We start from the raw sequence: 22,361 nt of genomic DNA, 5'->3' as shown, positions 1-22,361 counted from the left end.
TTCTTTTCTATATCAAATTTTACTATAAAACTTTACAATAACTAAATTCAAACTAAACTCCTATTATAATAACTCTGAAATCCATATTTATATTTATTACAAAATGTACATTAAATACACTAAACGTTTACATGAATATCTCATTTAATTAGAAAGAAAAGATAATAATTAACTAGGACAACCCAAGAATGCACATCATATCACATAATAAAATAAACTATTTAGTTTATGAGTTTCATTCTTTTCTATATCAAATTTTACTATAAAACTTTACAATAACTCAATTCAAACTAAACTCCTATTATAATAGCTCTGAAATCCATATTTATATTTATTACAAAATGTACATTAAATACACTAAATGCTTACATGAATATCTCATTTAATTAGAAAGAAAAATAATAATTAACTAGGACAACCCAAGAATGCACATCGTTTGTACAAACCACAAAGTTTATTTTGCATTATGCATTCTAAAAAGAGGTACCCTCATTGGATATTATCGTGAAAAGTTATCAAATAATTTTAAATATAAAATATATAAATATATAAATAGTACGTTTTAATTTCTAAACATAAGACATCAAAATTTAAAAAAATTCCAAATCGAACTTTCATCACAAGTTCAAAAAACAAATGGGTCAAGTGGGCCAGTTTATTTGATGATATCCCTCCCCTTAATAACAAATAATAAAGAGTAAAAATAATAAATAATATAAATAATAAATCACTTAAATAATAAAAATAATAAATGATAAATGATATTAAAAATATATACAAAATAAAAAATAAAAATAAAAATAAAAATGGTTATTCTCTAAACAAGAATAAATAGAAATAAAACAAGAAAAAGAAGAAAATAAAACAAGATGAAGAAAAGAAAATAAATGAAACAAGAAAACTAAAAAATGAAAAAGTAAAGAAAGCTAAAAATCAAATTCGCATGTAGACACATGGAGTGTGTGCATGTCCCAGAGGGTGAGGAGGATGGGAGGCATTCCATCTTTCCGAGTTTCTATCATCTATTCTCTTGGGAGAATAGTGTTTTAAGACAAAAGATTCATTGGCAGTAGTACGTTGATTGAGGACTCGAGGGTGGCTAGTTGTAGCAAATCCTTGCACAATTGAGCCTACGGTTGGGTGGAGATTCATCCCCAAAACCTTGTCGCGGTAAGCAGACTTCAACCACAGGTAAGTGTTACTCATAGTTTGAACTTGATTAGTTAATTAATTACATGTTTATTTTGGGTTGTTACAAGATGTTGATTTCTAATCATGTTTGATTACTTGCACTAGATGCATTGATTTCAGTGTAGATATTTTCTAATTTTATTTGATTTCTTGAACTAAATGCATTGATTTAGATGTAGATGGTGATTTCTAATTCTATTTGATTTCTTGCATTAGATGCATTGGTTTTGGTGTAGATGGTGATTTCTAATCCTATTTGATTGCTTTCACTAGATGCATTGATTTCAGAGTAGATGATGATTTTTAATCTTATTTGATTTCTTGCACTAGATGCATTTATTTTAGTGTAGACATTGATTTCTAATATTATTTGATTTCTTGCACTAGATGCATTGATTTCAGTGTAGATGTTGATTTCTAATCTTATTTGATTGGTTGCCCTATATGCATTGATTATAGTGCAGATGTTGATTAATAATTTTATTTAATTTCTTGCATTAGATTCATTGATTTTAGTGTATATGCTTTCTAATTTTATTTTATTGTGTGCATTAAATGCATTGATTTCAGTGTACATGATGATTTCTAATTTCATGTAACTCAATGTATGATGGCATAAAAAAAATGATTGACAATGTGCATTGTTTTTTGTATTATAGTAATTCAACCTATTAATATTGGAGAGCAAGAGGGTTTCACTAGATGCATTGATTCTAGTGTGGATGTTGATTTATAATTTTATATGAATTTTTGCATTAGATTCATTGATTTTAGTGTTTATGTTTTCTAATTTTATTTGATTGTGTGCATGAGATGCATTGATTTCAGTGTAGATCATGATTTCTGATTTGATGTAACTCAATGTATGATGGTACAAAAAAATGATTGACAATGCGGATTGGTTTTTGTGTTATAGTGATTCAACCTATTCAAATTGGAGAGCAAGAGAGACAAGGTATGAAGTTTGCTACAATAGTTCAAGTTAAAGAATTGAATAGTTTATGATCTCAACTTTCCTTTTCATATAATCGATATGAAAAGATGTAAAAACTAAAAAATAATGTGAATATTTTGTAAGTCTCGCCACTCGTTAAAAAAAATCAAAATTACATTATTTCTTGACTTTTCCAAAACAAACTATGGATAAAAAAATTCATTAAAACTTTTGAAGGAAGTAAATTATTTCAAACATTAGCAATGAAACAAATGATTTCAAGAGTAATCTTGATGCATTAAATTACTAAAACTACTCTTCAAGGTATATTTAGTAAGAGTAATCTTGATTCAGTAAATTATTAAAACTACTCTTCAAGATATATTTAGTAAGACTAATCTTACTCTTGAAGATATATTTAGTAAGGGAACTATTAATAATTATTAATTGGAAAAGGTTGTGATACCTAAAAGTAAATGAAATAAATGTGCACTACCAATTCTCAATTCTCTGTCTAAATATTGACAATATTGTCTCCCTTATTTATCACCAACTAATTACTAACATACAATTACATACATATATAGAAATATAACACAAGAATTGTAACATTCACAAGCATTATCATTGAAATCGAAACACATAAACTCACAAACCAATCAAAGAATCAAAGCACAGACATACAAACCATTCAAGATTCTCTCCCTTCTTTATCACCAACTAATTACTAACAGACAATTACATATAGATATAGAAATATAACACAAGAATTGTAACATTCACAAGCATTATCATTCAAATCGAAACACATAAACAAACAAACCACTCAAAGCATCAAAGCACAGACAAACCATTCAATGCAAGCAACAAAAAGAAAATTAAAGAAGAGAATGATATAGTCATGTCAAAGAAAGAAAACATCATATAAATTTCAAAGTATGAAGTTTATCTCAAACATATACATAATAATGATAATCTAAAAATGTGTAATTTTTTCCCTCAACTGAAACCTACCATCTAACTCCTAATCTATCATGCGCCGAGAGGGATCAAATCCCTCGAGGTGCAAACTTTTCCTCAGAAGGTTTTCACCTCGAGGGATTTGATCCCTCTAAACACATCAAAGATCTGAAGTTAAATAGATCGAGACTCGTTTAAGTTTTTCAAATAATGGGTAACACATTTAAATAATTCTCCAGAAAACAATCCAACATCTAAACTATAAGTTCCTTAAATACTCATTTAAAAGAAAAACACAACAAAATTTTTAAATAGTTGCCTTATAATACCTTAAGCTTTGATTTTTAAAAAACGACTTGTTTGAAGCAAGTGGAACCGATGGTAAAAACACACTCTGCAAATGCGATTCGAAATCGCCTCGGCTCTCCATACTGAAACCCTTGCTTCACGTAGCGCTCAATCTTCAATCTGAAGCGCCCTGACTGATGGTCCTCTAATGACTGCACTCCCAGGAGGGGCGGGATCCTCCCCCCCTCCATACTCTGGCTCAACCTCTAACAACTCAAGGGAAATACACAATGATCCATTGCACAAATCAGCAAGCCTCCATGAAACAAAACAAGGACCAGATTCGGCTACTAATGAAGAAGAAGCTGCTGCTACATGCGATGACACTGGCAAAGATAGTGGCGGGAATGAGAAAGCTCCTAAGATACCAACAAAGGCGACTTCATCCACATGCATACCAAAAAAGGTTGAAAGAATTAAAGTCGAGCTACCCAGCGAACGAATCAATGGCGAAATTCAATTTATGAGGGATCATGCACTCATCGGCAAGTTCCTCGGATTCTGGCCTTCTGAAAAGGCCCTAAATGGCTGGATCGCTTCAAAATGGAAGCCTAAGGGACAAGTTACTTTGCAGCTTGGCCCCAAAGGCTTCTTCACGGCAATCTTTAACTGTCTGGAGGACAAATCACGAATATTTGAAGGAGGTCCGTATTTCTTTAATTCTTCTGGACTGTTCTTAAGAGAATGGAAAGAAAGATTCGATCCAGACAAGGAGGATTTCAGCTGGGCTCCTGTCTAGATATGAATGTATTCCCTTCCTGCAGAATACTGGAAGGAGGAAACTCTAAGGGACATAGGCAACAGCCTGGGGACCTTCATCAAAGCTTTTGAGGAAACTAAAACTTGCAAATACACTTCTTACGCCCGGATCTGTGTCCAAATGCACATCTCCAAAGATCTGGCAGATACGGTAAGTCTTTTCCACGACGACTTTGAGTGGATTCCATCTTTAGATTATGAGCACATTCCTTTTCACTGCAGGAAGTGCCATGAGCATGGCCATCTCTTCAGGGATTGTCCCCTCAATCCTCAACCCAAACCCTCTGTCAATGATCCAAGCACAGACTCAGAAGGCTTCATCAAAATCCCTAATCGTCGTCGTCATGCAAAGAAACCTACCCCTGCTCCTGATAGATCCAAAAAGCTAGATTCCCAGAACAGATTTGCAATACTCACCCCTAGTGAACCTTCTGAAAATCCTCCAGCTTCATCCTTGGATAACGCTGAAACACCTTCTCCCTCCAGGATCCTCAAGCATCCTCCTACTTCAGCTGACTCAGTTCCTTCAAGCCCTCTCGTCTCCCCTGCTCATAAGATATCTGATCCAGAAAATGCAGCACAACCTTCTTCAATGGATCTGGAAGCGGCTCTAATCCTTAGTACTCAGGACAATAATCCCAGGGAAGAACAAAACATGCCCTCAAAAATGGATGAAGATCCAGAGAGTATCAGCTTAGAAGGTTTAGACATACTCATGCTCGAGACAGCCTGCAAACAAAAAGAGTATAACTCAATCCCTCCATGGGAAATTGAAAGGCTAGAAGGAGTTCTCAGCAAAGCACATCACAACAAATTCTTAGGAATACAAGCAGGAAGCCCTTGGGATGGAAAGAAAATCCTGAAAGAAACAAAAAAAAGAGGGTGCAAAACGGACCTACAGAGGACCATCATACTAGGAGAACTGCTCATGGAATCGGGAAGATTCCCTAAGCTGACAAAGTACTACAAATCTCAACCCCATAGTTCCTCATGAAGCTTCTCTCCTGGAATGTAAGAGGTTTGAACAGTGCTTCCAAACATAGAATGTTAAAAAATGTGATACAGCAAGAAAAGCCCTCCATAGTTTTTCTTCAAGAAACAAAAAGCAACAGTACCACCTTAGAAAAGATTCTGAGAAAGATCTGGGCCGGCTGCAGCTCCGTCACTGTGGATGCCTCAGGTGCATCGGGGGGACTAGCGATCATCTGGAACCCACAACTTCTCAGTCTTCACGATTTCCACGCTTCTCATTTCTTCATCCAAGCCACTTTTCATCTCACACGAACAGACATTCATGGACACCATTCAAATGTCTACTTCCCGCAACAATTGAATCAGAAACTGGAGCTTCTGGATACTCTCACGACTCTGAATTCTAACAGACAATTTCCACTCTGGGTTGGAGGGGGCGACTTCAACATCATCAGAGCCCTGGAAGAAAAAAGAGGCGGTGTTGAGCCTCAAACCTGCATTTATTTACACATCCTCTCAGCCTCCTTTTCCTATTCATTTCCTTCTTTTGCCACTCATTCCCTCCATCAAATTGCTCAAATCATTGTATTTTAGGACTTTTTACATGGTTTGCTAATTATGCTAATGACTGTTGTTGGTTTAGAATTTTGGTTCAAAGTGCTGCGTTTCCGCAGCTCACACAGGGTTTCCGCAGCTGATCCCGGTTTCCGCAGCCAACCCCGGATTCCACAGCTGTTTTATTAAATGATATGTTCCAGGTGTCCTCCAGGAAGAAGAGCCACATGGGCAAGTTCGTGGAACTGAGGACATGGTGTGTGTCCTTCTAGCTCACCCAAACCAGTCATAAAAACCCTTGGTCAACGAGGAGGCAAATACGGTCAACAGAAGTCATTGGCGGTGGCACGGCTCTGCGTGTTCTATTTTGGAGCACGTGAAGAACAGGTGGCATCTTCCTCAGCCACGAAGACAGTGGGAAACCTGAATCCAACAGCAGATTGAATGCCCACAACGACCGTTGCCTAAATCTGAGGACACAGCAAGATTACGTGTTTTTACACAGCTGCTTGAATAACTTAGTTTTCGTTAAGTTAGTTTGCTTTCCTCTGTTATAAATAAAGCGTCTTTGAACGCTGGATAGTTAGTCGTTGCTGTAATCGTTTTGTCATTTTGAGCTCCCCACTGTACTTGACATTTTGATGTTTAATCTATGAGAAGACTGTTTTGTTTCTAAGTGTGTAACTGCTCTTTGGATTGGCTGAAGTAGGCAGAGGGCCCCTGTTTGCGGCATCCACTGTACAGTAGTTTTACTTTTAATTTCCAGCATTTCTTTTTCTTGTTTCATGTATAATAGCTGTACAGATGTCTTTTAATTGCTGCGTTTTCAACATGTATAATAGCTGTACATAAACTTTGAATTCTACTGATTTACATTTCTGCACTTTTTGTTCATGACTGATCAGTGTGTTATGCAGGTTTCTTAGGCGAGCCCGGGACAGTTTTCTTTTCTTTTCTTTGTGCAACTAGTGGCATGTGTGATCATCTTGTCTAGGCTGCTGACCTTTATTTTTCTGCAGTTTGATTTTCATTAGTATCATTTCTTTAACTTGCACTTTACTTTCTGCTCAGTAGTTATCAAGTTGTTCATCTATTGATGGTTCTTTTTCCATAATCCAATATCTTTATTGAGAGCCAAAATATCACTTAGTGCAGCTTGGTTTATTTTGCTTTAAGACTCACATTGCTGACCTGTTCATAATTGTTCTCACATGATTAAGAAAAGGTTAAAATAGTGTGATTTGTCTCACTTAGATTTCACATAGATTAGATTTTAACGAAGAGTTAAAATAGTGTAAAGTAGTTGTTCTTGCTTTTCATTGATTTAATATAGATTTCATTTTCATTTTCATCAGCTGCAGAGATACTGGGCCGATGCCATTAGTCCTTTATTTGATTTTCAGCTTTGATTTTATTTCAGTTATTGTTCAAGTTTTCTTTTAGAATACTCTTTAAGTTTCAAGAAATCACTTAGAAATCATCACAATCACCCACATTCACTCGCTTTATTACATATCCATCACATCATATTAGGAAAGATACAATCAAAAACAAACTAAAAAGATAAAAACGACAAAAGATTAAGAAAACAGTTACCTAAGTACATATAGTACACCTCACTTCATCAGCTTACGAGCCCCGGGTTGACATTTAAAAGTTGCAATTTAGACATCACTAAATTGACCAAACATTTTGGCGCCGTTGTCGGGGAAGTGAAATTAGGTAGCCAATTCTTAAAAAAAAAAAAACAAGAAAATTTCAAGGAAGGAAAATTGATAACCTCTCAAAGTATGCTCTCCTCTTGCACTTAATGTGATCTGGAGGATCAGAAAAGAGAAAGTTATTGGTTTTATAGTTTCTTGAGTATGCTCTGTTCTTGCACCTAGAGTGATCTGGAAGATCAGAAAGAGAATTATTACCCCGACTTGAAGGAAAATAAAAAAATGACATGCATAGAGCAAGAGATTCTAGGGGAAGGTTTTTAGCTAGAGCCAAGAGTTCGATTTTTACAAGTCCGTCTACTTCAAGGAATAGACAAGAGACACCTCCATCATCTCCAACTTACACTCCTAGCCCTAGGATTCCTGGAATTCAAGAGGCAATAGTTGACTCTCCCACACCATCTATCGAATCTGAATCAGAAAGAGACCCTTTTCTTCCTTCCATAGGAGGACAAATTGTAATTGAAGAAGTAGAATCATTTGAAGAAGAGGGAGAAATTCCTTCTCGTTCAACCTTAGTAGAGGAACCGGAAAACTCTGAAGTCTCCGGGGAGACTACCATGACAGAAGAAGGAGCACCTGGATTTGGTAGAGGTAGAGGTAGAGGAGGAGGAGGAGGAGGAGGAAACAATGGAGGAGGTCGAGGTAACATTGGGGGAAATAGGGATGGAGATAACTCATTCGGATTTCTTATAGTCGATGAGGACTCCCGAGCCACCATGAAAAATATCTCACCATCTGTCCTCCCAAACTTCCATGGGATGAGAAATGAGGACCCTGAAACATTTCTATTTGAGTTTGAAGTCGTTTGTTGAACTTATGATTATCTGGATGACTCTCAAAAACTCAAACTGTTTCCTTCAACATTGAAAGGAGCAGCCTTGAAATGGTTCATGGGATTACTCACTCAATCCATTAGGTCTTGGAATGATATGAAACAGGCATTTTTGGATAGGTACCTGGACTATTGTATGCCCACCAATCAGAAGGATGAGGTATTCAAAATGATGCAAAAAGAAGATGAAAATTTGGAGGATTTGCTTGAAAGATTTCAATACAACTTGAAAAGAGCAAAAATGAACAACTTAGATGAGGAGACCTTAAAAGCCCTTCTATTGAAATCCATTAGAGATGAATGGATAGATATTTTGAACATGATGGGGAAAGGAGATATATCTCAACTTTCACTCAATGATATAGCAGAACTATGTGTCCATCTCTCAAGGGGGAAGTCTAAAACTCAAAAAGGGCCTAGAGATCCTTCTCTCATCAGAGCAAACAAATCTGCAACTGGATCAGTAAGTAGGGCTGAGATTGGCAATATGCTTGATGAATTTAAAACTGATATCTTAGGAAGTCTTAGTGAACAACTAGACACCCTTAAGATTCACAATAAGCAGAAAGCAGAAGCTGAGGCTTTGGCCATCTTTTGCCCAAAGTGTAGGAAGAAACATGCTCTAAGGGAATGTCCCTTGGATGCAAAAGTTGTAGAGACATGTGTAATTTGTTCAGAGAATCATGAGACCAAGGATTGTCCTTCAATCCCTGGGCTCAAAGTTGTCTTTCAAGAAGATCCAAATACACTTGAATCTCTCTGTTTTGTAGCAAGGAGACCTTGGCAGGGGCAACAAAATCAAGGGTTTAACAACTCTATGAATTTTCAACCCCCACCAAATTGGAATCCTTGGCAACAACCTTGGTCCCAACCTCAAAATCCTTTTCAATCATGGGTACAAGGTATGCAAAATCCTTATGGGAGATTCGCTCAATTTTACCAGTATCCTCCATCTTTTCAAAATCAACAAGCTCCACAACTATCATTGCCATTTCAACAACAACAACAACCTTCTCAACAGAATCCAAATTCTCAACTCTTGCTTCCATTCCAACAGAAGTCAAATCAACTTCCTTCTCAGCCATTGCCAAACCCCAATAATAAAAATCCTCAAACTGCTTACATGTTGGAAGGTCAACCATTTCCTACCTATATGATTGTTCCTCTCAATGAAGTACAACTCAGATCAGGTAGAGTCTTAGATAAGCCTTCTATAAATGATCAAAAGCAAAGCATTTTTGAAGAAGAATCTCTTGAAGCCAATAAGGGTTCTGAAGTATCTCTTCAAAACCCAAATACTCAAAAAGAAAAAGAAAAAGAAAAAGAATTAACCCCCACAACTCCCATAGTTGAGCAACCTGCATCTTTATCCACACCTCCTTTTCCTGAAAGATTACAAATTGACAAAGGAGTGGAAAAACAAATTTGGTTGCCTGACTATAATTTTCTAGATGAATTGAAGAATGTCTGTATCAAGATTCCCTTGTTACAAACCATTAAGGAAGTTCCTATTCTAGCAAAAATAATAAAGGAGTTGAGCCTTAAAAGACCAGGAAGGAAACCAAGAGATACCAGAAGGATCCACCTGGTAGGAAAAATTGCAGATATCATGATGGGAAAAATTACTATACAGAAATATGTATATCTCGGTAGTCCAATTGTCAAAACGCATATCAATGGGGTAGAAATACCAAATACTTTGATTGATTTAGGGGCTGCTATTAACATTATGAGTAGACAGACTATGGAACAGCTAAAACTTCCTAATCATCTTTTTACACCTACTTTATTGCAATTGGCAGATCGATCAATTATTAAACCGGATGGTGTATTGGAAGACATTCCAGTCTCCCTAGACTCTTGGGAATATCCAGTGGATTTTATGATTTTAACTCCCAAGAGTAATCTAGGAGGACATCCTCTTATTTTAGGAAGACCTTGGCTAGCCACAGCTGATGCTTTCATAAGTTGTAGGTCTGGGGATATGTATATTTCTGATGGTAATTCGACAAAGAAGTTCAATCTTTATCCTCCAGCAAAAGGAATTATAGAAATAGGGGATAATGAGTGGGTTGATGATGAAGATACTATACAACCTGTCTTTACCATTTCTGAGATTAGTGAAGATAGTCAAATTCTGAACACATTAGAAAACTTTGAACCATCTTCAGAATATGACTCCACACAATTTCAGTTGGATTCTGACATTGAGTGTCTATCATCTAGACAATTGTCTCTTTTCTCTATGGAAGAGTTTGGTAGTTCTTCCATTGAGGTTTTTTCAGGAAAAGCATTGAATATTAACAGAAAATTGGAAAAATCACAACAAGGGTAGCTAACCAAAATCTTGCAAAAACATTCTACTGCATTTGCATGGGAGTATACCGATATGAAAGGTATTGATCCTAAGACTTGCATTCATCACATCTACATTGAGGAAAACAATAGACCAATCAGACAACCTCAAAGAAGGATGAATCCAAACCTTAGGGAGATAGTGAAAGAAGAGCTCCAAAAGTTACTTAATGTAAACTTCATTTACCCCATTTCAGATAGCCGGTGGGTTTCCCCTTTGGTTATAGTACCTAAAAAGAATGGTAAATGGAGGGTTTGCATTGATTACAGGGAATTGAACAAAGCAACTTTGAAGGATCACTTTCCTTTACCCTTTATTGATCAAGTATTAGATACTTTAGCAGGCAAAAAGTATTTCTCATTTTTGGATGGTTTTAGTGGTTACAATCAAATTTAGGTAGCACCTGAAGATCAGGACAAGACCACATTTACCTATCCATGGGGAACTTTTGCTTACTGAGTACTTCCTTTTGGATTATGTAATGCACCTGCAACATTTCAAAGGGCAGTACTAGGAATCTTTTCTGATCTAATTCATGATTGTGTAGAGGTCTATATGGATGATTTTACAGTTTATGGTAATTCATTTGAAGAGGCATTAGAAAATTTGGAAAAAGTCCTTATAAGATGTAAAGAAACAAATCTTTCATTAAGTCATGAAAAATGTTTTATGATGTTTACTGAAGGGATTGTTTTAGGACATCATATTTCAGGAGATGGAATTAAAGTTGATAGATCAAAAGTTGAAGTCATCTCCAAGTTACCTATTCCAAATTGTCAAAAAGATGTTAGAAGTTTTCTTGGATTTACTGGATATTACAGAAGATTTATTGAAAACTTCACCAAGATAGCATCTCCGCTCTTCAAGTTACTTACAAAAGAGTGTGAATTCAAGTGGGATCCTGACTGTCAATCTGCATTTGAAACTCTAAAAACAAGAATATCTGAAGCACCCATTTTGAGAGGGCCAAATTGGAAACTTCCTTTCCATATTTCTACAGATGCTTTAGACGCAGCTCTAAGAGCTGTGTTGGGTCAAAAGGATTTAGTTCCTTATGCCATTTACTATACCAGTAAAAATTTGACTCCCACTGAGTTAAATTATACTGTAACTGAAAAAGAGTTCTTAGCCGTTGTTCATGCAATCAACAAGTTTAGACATTATATAACAGGCTATGAAACTTTTGTCCATACTGATCATTCTGCAATTAGATATCTCATGAACAAACTTGTTACTAATGGCAGAGTCACAAGATGGCTTTTAATTTTACAAGAATTCAATATTACTGTGTTAGATAGACCGGGAAAACAAAATACAGTAGTTGATTTCTTGTCTAGAATCCAAAATACTAACGAAGATTCTCCCGTAGAGGATAAGTTTCCAGATGAATATTTGTTTCCAGTAACTACTAAAACTCCTTGGTATGCAGATATTGCTAACTATTTGGTTACAGGGAAGCTACCTCCACACTTATTTCCTAATGAGAAAAGGAAAATCATTCAGGAGAGTTCAAAGTATTCATGGATTTCTAATGAATTGTTTAAAACAGGGCTAGATTGTGTGATCAGAAGATGTGTTCGGGAAGATGAAATTCCTGACATCCTTAAGGCATGTCATGATGAACTGTGTGGTGGACACTTTGCTGACAAGAGGATGGCCTATAAAATCCTTTCTTTAGGATATTATTGTCCTTCTCTCTTCAAAGATGCAAAACAATATGCTAGAAGGTGTGACAGCTGCCAAAGAATTGGGAGACCAACCCTTTCAAATGAAATGCCATTACAGCCACAGGTAATCATCGAACCCTTTGAGAAATGGGCTTTAGATTTTGTTGGACCTATTAATCCACCATCTAAACAAAAGAAGTATATATTGGTCTGCACTGATTATGTTACTAAATGGGTAGAAGCCAAGGCATTGCCTTCTGCCACTGAAAATTCAGTTGTTCAATTTCTTTTTGAGGATATTTTTACTCGTTTTGGTGTCCCAAGAGAAATTGTGACAGATCAGGGAAGTCAATTTACATCTAACTTGATGGAAAAGCTGATGGAAGAATACAAAATCAAGCACAGAAAATCTACTCCATACCATCCGCAAGCAAATGGTCAAGTGGAATCCACAAACAAAGTTCTTAAGAGCATCATCACCAAGACTGTTCATCTTCACAAAAGAGATTGGGCAGAAAGGCTTCCTGAAGCCTTATGGGCCTATAGAACTACATGGAGGAACACAACAGGACATTCTCCCTATGAACTTGTTTATGGGAAAGAAGTCTTGCTCCCCATTGAGTTCCAAGTCAAGACCTTCAAGATGGCAGTTCAGTTAGGGATGAATCTATCAGAAGCCCAAAAGCACAGAATGGAGCAGCTGAATGAGCTAGATGAAATAAGACAAGATGTAATTTTAAGGACCGATCTAGTTCAGCACCAAAGAACTAAGTGGCATGACAGATATATCAAAGAGAAGAAGTTTCAAAAGGGAGATTGGGCGTTACTGTTTGATTCAAAATTTAAAGACTTCAAAGGAAAATTTCAAACTCATTGGCTTGGACCATATAAGATTGATGAAGTCTTTAGCAATGGAGCAGTTCGAGTCAAGACTATTGATGAGTTTCAAACTCCTCTCATTGTGAATGGCCACCGATTGAAAATTTATCATAAGCCACTCTCAAAAGAGGACTTTGTCAAAATTTTTCAAGAGAATTCTGCAATGAGGCTGGTGGAGAAGAATTCTTCTCCTCCATCAGCCTAGTCTCTGTTTCTTTCTGAAAAAAAAAAAAAAAAAAAAAAAAAAAAAGTGTATAAGCCTGAAAACCAATCCCAGATTGTCGGTCTTATACAGAAAATATGGAGTGAAAATCAGGGACACCTGACACTCCATATTTTCCAAAAAAAAAATCTCTCTTTCTCTCCATCTTCACTCCACTTCACTTGTCATTTCCATCTTCACCTCCATCTCATCTTCATCTTCATTCCACTTCACTCCATTCCATTTCCATTTCATTCCATTCCATCAATAAAAGTCCCTCTCAGGACTATTTCATTCAGTTAGTTCTTTTTCCTAACTAAGTTTGTGCAGCTAAAGGGGAGTGGTCTTAGTTTCCGCAGCTGGGAACCATTTCCGCAGCTCGCACCAGTTTCCGCAGCTCGAAATGATTCCACAACCAGCACACTCTGTCTCTACAGCAGCACTCTGTTTTCAAAAATCACAGTCAGAGGTATCATCATCACCAAGGATAGCAAGGATATGAGGCATCTGCAAGATCAAAAAGCAATAATGGGTCAGCAACCTTAATCAACAAATGGCAAACTTATGAAGGTATGATCAAAATCTTTTCCAAACAACAATTTAATGTCATTTTATGCATAGTTATTAAATCGTGGAAAGAGCCACTAAATGCAATGATTCGGCAAGATCATCCCACTCCTCCTCCACGATAATGCTTCATCCACCTCATACCTTTCTAACGGTTCCATAATCACTCTTAATTCAAACTCGAAATGGGGCTGCGCTTTCATTTATTGGCCGTACCTCTGTGACGTAACCCAATGTACCACGGCTCTCCTTACCATCATTTCCGCAGCCAACGCTGAGACGTGTGCGTAAGCCACCCGACTCTAAAGGATTCGGCCGTTATTCCATCTACTTATCACTCCATTTCCGCATGCATTGAACTCATTTCTCGTGTTTGTCTTCTACTCCCTCGTACTCACACCATTTCCACTCTCATTTTCGCTGCAAACTCCACAGCTCTGTTTCAAACCCCGATTACAGTTCTGCAATACGCCTTGCATTACGTTACGGCTACTCCACTTACAGCCGTAATCCACCTGTTTTTTTTCCCGTAAGCATCCTCCTTGAGCATCCACACACAGTCCAAGCTTCAGCCGAAGTTGAGAGCCGAAGATGGGGAAGCTGCTTAGAGCTGAACCTGAGGGTCCGAAGTATTTAGAAGGGTATCCACAGATGAAGGAAGCATTAAAGAAAGCAAAGTGGTTGAAGTTTATTCAAAAATTCAGAGGGTATAATAAGGAGGTAATGAAAGCATTTGCTCGATCTTTCAATGGACACACCGTGGAAGTAGGGGACCTGCAATTCACAATAACAGAGGCCACCATAGCAGCAGCAACCAGTTTACCACAAGAGGGAGACAGATGGTTTAAGAATAGAGGGCTGGAAGATCAGGGATGGAAAGACATGCTTAAGAACCTAGGTATGGACACTTCAATATTCACTAAAGGGATTCATGTGCATGTAATTAAGGAAGAATGGACTGCATTGTTATTACTTGTTCAAAAGTTTATCACATGTGAGGGCCGCTTTGGCATTATGTATATGTACCATGCAAAGATTATGATGAATTTCATGGAAGGCCATGCCCTCAATTTACCCTACTTTCTGTTAGCAAGCCTGAAGAAAATGAGCTCCACTGTCCAGAAAAATATAGGCCATATTGAACCCCACTTGTATCATCACGGGTTCATTAGAATTCTCATAGAAGAGCAATTGAAGAATAACAAGGATACATGGGAAAAGTTTCTAATCAGAAACCATTTCCAAGAGGTGACTGAAGCCTCTAGCAGTTCCCTTAGAATCCCAAAAAGAAGTAGAAGAAGAGAAAGAGATGTTGCAGCCCAAGATCCTCCTACAGTAGAAACTCAGGAAACTGCTCAAGAAGAAGAGAAAGAGGGAGATAAAACCAAGAAACAGAAAAAGGATAAAGGGAAAACAATTTTTCAAGAATCATATCCATCACCTGAACCTTCAGTAGAAGAAGACTCTCAAACCTTGGCTAATAGACTAGCACAACTTCAAGCTGTTGCCCTCTCAAGGAAGAAACAGAAAGAAAAACAGAGTGCCCAGCAAAAGAGCACTAGTGCACAAGTGAGAAGAAGCAGTAGACTTAAAGAAAAAATGAGTGTGACTAAAGAAAAACAATCACATTTCATTGATTTGGGAGAAGGTACACCTGAAAAGGCTCCAACTCAGCTTGACCTTGAGTCGAGTCCTCCACGTGTTGAGTCCACTCCTCCACGTGAAGAGAGTCCCTTTCAGCCAGAACCTCAAACAGAATTTGATTTTGAACATAGCCCAAGAAGAACACTTGAAATTGACCCTGACCAGCAGGAGGTATACAATTATTTGGAGACCTTGGAGCAATCAGTTGCAGGTCCAAGCACTATATTGCCTCTTGATGAACAGGTCCAATCTTTAAAACAGGAGGTGTTTGAGCTAGAAGTCCTGAACCGGCATATTAAACAAGAAAACGAAGCATTGAAAGAACAAAGCAAGGTGGACAAAATTGTCCATGACAATACCATGCTTCACTTAGGACTCTGGCAGAAGAAGAACAGAAAATTGAAGAGAAAATGTAAGAAGCTGAGCAGGGCATTGATCAATTTGAAATTCAGGTGTTTAGTCAAGAAACCAAGGACAATTTTGGCAGCAAGGAGAAAGAGAAGAAGGCTAGATGTTTTGGCAGAAGCATCTGAGCACATGGATTGAAAAACAATGACAAAGTTTTGGTTGCATGAGGACATGCAACACCTTCACAGAGGGGGTATGTTGAGCCTCAAACCTGCATTTCTTTACACATCATCTCAACCTCCTTTTCCTATTCATTTCCTTCTTTTGCCACTCATTCCCTCCATCAAATTTCTCAAATCATTGTATTTTAGGACTTTTTACATGGTTTGCTAATTATGCTAATGACTGTTGTTGGTTTAGAATTTTGGTTCAAAGTGCTGCGTTTCCGCAGCTCACACAGGGTTTCCGCAGCTGATCCCGGTTTCCGCAGCCAACCCCAGATTCCGCAGCTGTTTTATTAAATGATATGTTCCAGGTGTCCTCCGGGAAGAAGAGCCACATGGGCAACTTCGTGGAACCGAGGACATGGTGTGTGTCCTTCCAGCTCACCCAAACCGGTCATAAAAACCCGTGGTCAACGAGGAGGCAAATACGGTCAACAGAAGTCATTGGCGGTGGCACAGCTCTGCGTGTTCTGTTTTGGAGCATGTGAAGAACAGGTGGCATCTTCCTCAGCCACGAAGACAGTGGGAAACATGAATCCAACAGCAGATTGAATGCCCACAACGACCGTTGCCTAAATCCGAGGACGCAGCAAGATTACGTGTTTTTACACAGCTGCTTGAATAGCTTAGTTTTCGTTAAGTTAGTTTGCTTTCCTCTGTTATAAATAAAGCGTCTTTGAACGCTGGATAGTTAGTCGTTGCTGTAATCGTTTTGTAATTTTGAGCTCCCCACTGTACTTGACATTTTGATGTTTAATCTATGAGAAGACTGTTCTGTTTCTAAGCGTGTAACTGCTCTTTGGATTGGCTGAAGTAGGCAGAGGGCCCCTGTTTGCGGCAGCCACTGTACAATAGTTTTACTTTTAATTTCCAGCATTTCTTTTTCTTGTTTCATGTATAATAGCTGTACAGATGTCTTTTAATTGCTGCGTTTTCAACATGTATAATAGCTGTACATAAACTTTGAATTCTGCTGATTTACATTTCTGCACTTTTTGTTCATGACTGATAAGTGTGTTATGCAAGTTTCTTAGGCGAGCCCGGGACAGTTTTCTTTTCTTTTCTTTATGCAACTAGTGGCATGTGTGATCATCTTGTCTAGGCTGCTGACCTTTATTTTTCTGCAGTTTGATTTTCATTAGTATCATTTCTTTAACTTGCACTTTACTTTCTGCTCAGTAGTTATCAAGTTGTTCATATATTGATGGTTCTTTTTCCATAATCCAATATCTTTATTGAGAGCCAAAATATCACTTAGTGCAGCTTGGTTTATTTTGCTTTAAGACTCACATTGCTGACCTGTTCATAATTGTTCTCACATGATTAAGAAAAGGTTAAAATAGTGTGATTTGTCTCACTTAGATTTCACATAGATTAGATTTTAACGAAGAGTTAAAATAGTGTAAAGTAGTTGTTCTTGCTTTTCATTGAGTTAATATAGATTTCATTTTCATTTTCATCAGCAGCAGAGATACTGGGCCGATGCCATTAGTCCTTTATTTGATTTTCAACTTTGATTTTATTACAGTTATTGTTCAAGTTTTCTTTTAGAATACTCTTTAAGTTTCAAGAAATCACTTAGAAATCATCACAATCACCCACATTCACTCGCTTTATTACATCTCCATCACATCATATTAGGAAAGATACAATCAAAAACAAACTAAAAAGATAAAAACGACAAAAGATTAAGAAAACAGTTACCTAAGTACATATAGTACACCTCACTTCATCAGCTTACGAGCCCCGGGTTGACATTTAAAAGTTGCAATTTAGACATCACTAAATTGACCAAACAGGCGACAGAATGAAATTAGAAGGAGACAGTCTTGGCTTTTGTAATTTTATTCAAAATAATCACCTCATAGACATTCACACCTCAAATGGAGTCTATACCTGGTCCAATAAATGCAGTGGTCCTCAGCACATTGCCTCAAGACTGGATCGCTTTCTTATTTCGAACAATGCCATACACCTTGGAGGGCATTTTCAGGCCTCTATTGTGCCCCACGGAGGATTCGACCACTGGCCCATTCTGCTGCAATGGGCACGCCCAAGCACAAAAAGCAACAGACCCTTTCGATTTGAGGCGTTTTGGTTTACCAAACCCAATTTCAAATCAGTGGTGAAGGAGGCATGGAAAACCTTCAAACCCTCTAAAGGAATCAAAATGTTCCAATTTCAACAGAAATTGAAAAGCCTCAAGTAGGTTCTCAAAAATTGGAATCATACTCAACTCGGCAATATATTTGAGCAGTGAAAAAAATTGGAGCAGCAAATGTGCACTTTACAACAAAAAATTTTTATGGAGGGGTGAACAGGAGACAGAGTGCACCAGGAGCAGATCCTCTGGATTGAAATCGAGACATGCAGACAGCAGGAAGAAACTCTATGGTAGCAGAAATCTCGCGTTCGCTAGCTAAAGGAGGGGGAGAAAAACACGAAGTTTTTTCACAGATCCGCTATCCAGAGGAGGATGCACAATAATATAGCTTTCATAAACAACAGGTAGGGGGAAAAATTAGAAAAGCATGAAGAAATAGAAAAGGAATTCCAAGAACACTTCCAGGAAATCCTTAAGGAACAATCAGAAAGTAGAGATCAGGCTATTAAAAAAATTACACAGCTCATCCCTAAAATAATTACGGAAGACCACAACAAACAGTTGCTTCAACCTATCTCAATGAAAGAAGTGGAAGAGGCCATTGCTCAAATCAAAGATGTCTAAGCACCAGGTCCTGACGGGTTCACAGCAAATTTTTTTCATGAATTTTGGGAGTTGATTAGCACAGAAGTTTGGGAATTAGTGGAGGAATCACGGATAATGCATTGGATTCTCCCTTCGCTTAACTCCACCTTCTTAGCATTAATTCCCAAAGGGGCTGAGTCAAACACGCTCGAAAAATACAGGCCTATTGCACTATGTAACGTCATCTATAAACTTATTTCCAAAGTCTTAGCCAACAGGCTCAAACCCCTTCTCCCACTCCTAATCTCGCAGGAGCAGACTGGCTATGTAGAGGGAAGACAAATAATGGACGGCATAATCCTCTCAAACGAGGTGATTCATTCACTGAAGCTTCTAAAAAAGCCAAGTATGATTCTAAAGCTTGATCTTTCAAAAGCATTTGATAAACTCAGTTGGTCTTATATACAACAGATGCTACTGGCGTTTAGATTTAATGCAACATGGACTAGATGGATTATGAACCTCATCTCTTCACCCAGCTTCTCAATCCTGCTCAATGGTTCTCCCTCCAAGCCCTTCCACCCCTCTCGTGGAATCCGTCAAGGGGACCCCCTCTCCCCTTTTCTTTTTGTTCTAATGGCTGAAGGCCTCAACCGTTTGCTCCACTCAGCTATCTCTTCTCAAACCCTGAAAGGCATCTCTCTTCATGGTCTTCACCCTTTGTCTCACCAACAGTTTTTTGATGACACCATGCTCTTTGGACACCCTTCATCTCAAGAAGCCTCTGCTTTCTCTCTTTTCTGAAGCCTCTGGCACCTCTATCAATGCCACCAAATCCCAACTTTTCTTCTTTCATACTCCAGCCTCCACTCAAAGAAACATAGCAAGAATTTTGGGATACTCCATTGCAACTCTCCCCTCGAAATATCTGGGAGCTCCTCTCCTGGACTCGGCTATTAAAACTGCCTCCTAGAGAACCCTCATAGACAAGCTGGAATCTAGGCTATCCTCATGGACTTTTCGCTCGCTCAATATGGCCAGTAGACTCATCCTCATAAAATCCATTCTCCAGGTAATGCCCCTATATCTCTTTTCTATTTTAGCTGCTCCAAAATGGGTTCTTAAAAGAATCCGAAATCTGCAATCGGCGGGTTAGGATTGAGAGATCCCCTCCAAAGTAACAACACAATGGGAGCCCGAGTTTGGTGGAACTGGCTCTCCAAGCCACACACTCCCTGGGCTCGTCTTTGGCAAGAAAAATATGTACCTAGATGCCAATGGAAAGATCTTATTAGAATCTGCCCTACAACTCTCGGTTCCCTGATCTGGAATGCGGCCAAGCTCCACAATGCCTTCATACAGGAACACAGCTTCTGGGAAGTGCACTCGGGTACCTTAGCTCGATTTTGGGAGGATTCATGGCAGCAACTCCCAAAACTAGCGTCTCTCTTTCACAAGCCATTGTGGCAGGCTCACATGCAGCATGATGACCTCATCAATGTTCATCATTTCTAGTAACAACAAACATCTCACGATTTTCATTGCTGGAAATCAGCAAGCACTTGGCAGGCCAACTGGCAAGGCGAATCCTATACAGAGGTAGAGCAGGAGCTGAAACAAAGGAAAATCAAGCAATCTGATCAACAGGACAAGCTCCGCTGGGGTCACACGCCTAAGGGTATGTTTACCACGAAGGAAGCACATCACCTACGCTACACTCCCACGCAGGCAAACAAAGACAAACTCTGGGACCAAGTATGGCAACCAGGTTTATGGCCCAAGGTCTCGACTTTCTTATGGCTGCTAGGCAAACAGCGCATTCTCACATGGGACAAGCTGCAAAAACGAGGCTTCATAGGACCTTCGAGATGTCCTAACTGTAACCTCAACGCAGAAACAACTGTGCATCTAATGGATACTTTTCCTCTTTCTACTCTCCTATGGGAGAAAATTGATAACTGTAACAGAAGATCTGGCAGAAGACAAAAAGACACTGCAGAAACTATCAGAAACTGGCCAAGGCATCCCTTTCAAAGCTCTTTGTTAAACTCGCTATGGAACCCCATCCCAGGCTTTGCTTATTGGATATTATGGAAAGAGAGAAACAATAGGGTCTTCAACAACTCCAGCAAGCCTATCGACACTCTATGGCTTCTCCTCCAGCACAATCTCCGAGAGACTCTGGCATTAAGACAATGGCAATCGGCGGACTTGCCAGAACTCCCTCAGGAACGCCTTATCTTAAATGCCTGGAACATGGACTTTTCCACTCCGGTCCAAATCAACCCCTGTTCCCCGTCCAGCTCTGCCTCTCCTCTATTCTGGGCTCCCCCTGCTCCCAATTCGTTCAAATTAAACTTTGATGGCGTGGCTAAGGGAAACCCAGGACCCGCTGGTTACGGAGGAGTCTTCAGAGATGAAATAGGCACAATTAGACACATTTATCACGGCAATATCGGCATCGACACCAACAATGCAGCGGAGCTGGAAGGAATCTGGAAAGGTATCTGCATTGCAGAGCAAGAAAACATGTATCCTCTTGAGGTTGAAGGAGACTCCCTCATAATAATAGAAGCGGTCATCAGAATCCAGGCAGGTTCCCCAGCTTCCAAAATAGCCACAAGTTGGAGATTACTCAGCAGATTGGAACAGATGGAGGAAACACTGAGAATGCCCCGAAGCATCAATTTCAGGCACATAAGACGCACAGCCAACAAAGTGGCAGACAGAATGGCCAACCACGGGGTCAGTCAGCAGACTCACAACTTCTCAGGCCCTCTCAGTGATACAAATGATGAACAGCTACAGAAGGAATGCATCGCTCTGGCACATCAGGACTTTTCAATCCAAGCACAGAGGCGCTGATCGGAAAGCTAGCAGGATAAGGTCGAAGATGTCAGGCAATGGGTTACATACAGGGGCCATGGCAATGGCTCAAAACGGGCCACGCAAGTCAATGAAGGCGGTCCTCTTCTATTTACACAGGCCCACCTCTGAGCTGGAGAACGATCTTAGCTGGCAGCGTAATGTTGGTAAGGGGGACAGACTGAAACACTCCCTTCCACCGAATGGACAGTGCAAGCGTCAGGCGCATACAGGTCTCAGCCACGACATGCGCAAACCGGATTGTAATTTCCAAACGCATCCTGATCTAACGCATCTCTGTCATGCTGATCTAATGCAACTCTGTCATATGCGTATGCTAAAAAGCCATGGTACTGGCTTGATTTTTCCAGGTTGCGGCCTGTTGAAAAATACTCTGTTTTTTCTTCTTAATATAGATTTAGTCCAATTTAGAAAAAAAAAATACCTTAAGCTTCTCATTTAAAAAAATAAATAAATAAAACCTACTTCCTCCAAATTACTTAGTCCACATAAGTCTAACATTCATTCATAACCTCAACATTATTTACAATTTCGTTATTTATTATACATGTATTATTTATTTCATCGTTCTAATAATTAAAAACTATATATTATTTCATAAAACAAAAAGCTTGGAACCTTCCA

At 38.6% G+C, this 22,361-nt stretch overlaps 1 pseudogene; it reads left to right on the top strand.

Moving 5' to 3' along the window:
* Positions 1–22,361, top strand: part of LOC149155696 (putative glutathione S-transferase) — a 97,307-nt pseudogene that overhangs the window by 26,141 nt on the left and 48,805 nt on the right.

This window comes from Pinus tabuliformis, chromosome 9 (genome assembly GCF_031772625.1).
Source record: "Pinus tabuliformis cultivar Carrire ecotype Pingquan chromosome 9, CPIR1, whole genome shotgun sequence".
In the NCBI taxonomy this organism is placed as follows: Eukaryota; Viridiplantae; Streptophyta; class Pinopsida; order Pinales; family Pinaceae; genus Pinus; species Pinus tabuliformis.
The sequence above is the reverse complement of the archived record's forward strand: the minus strand, read 5'-3'. Positions and strand labels throughout refer to the sequence as shown.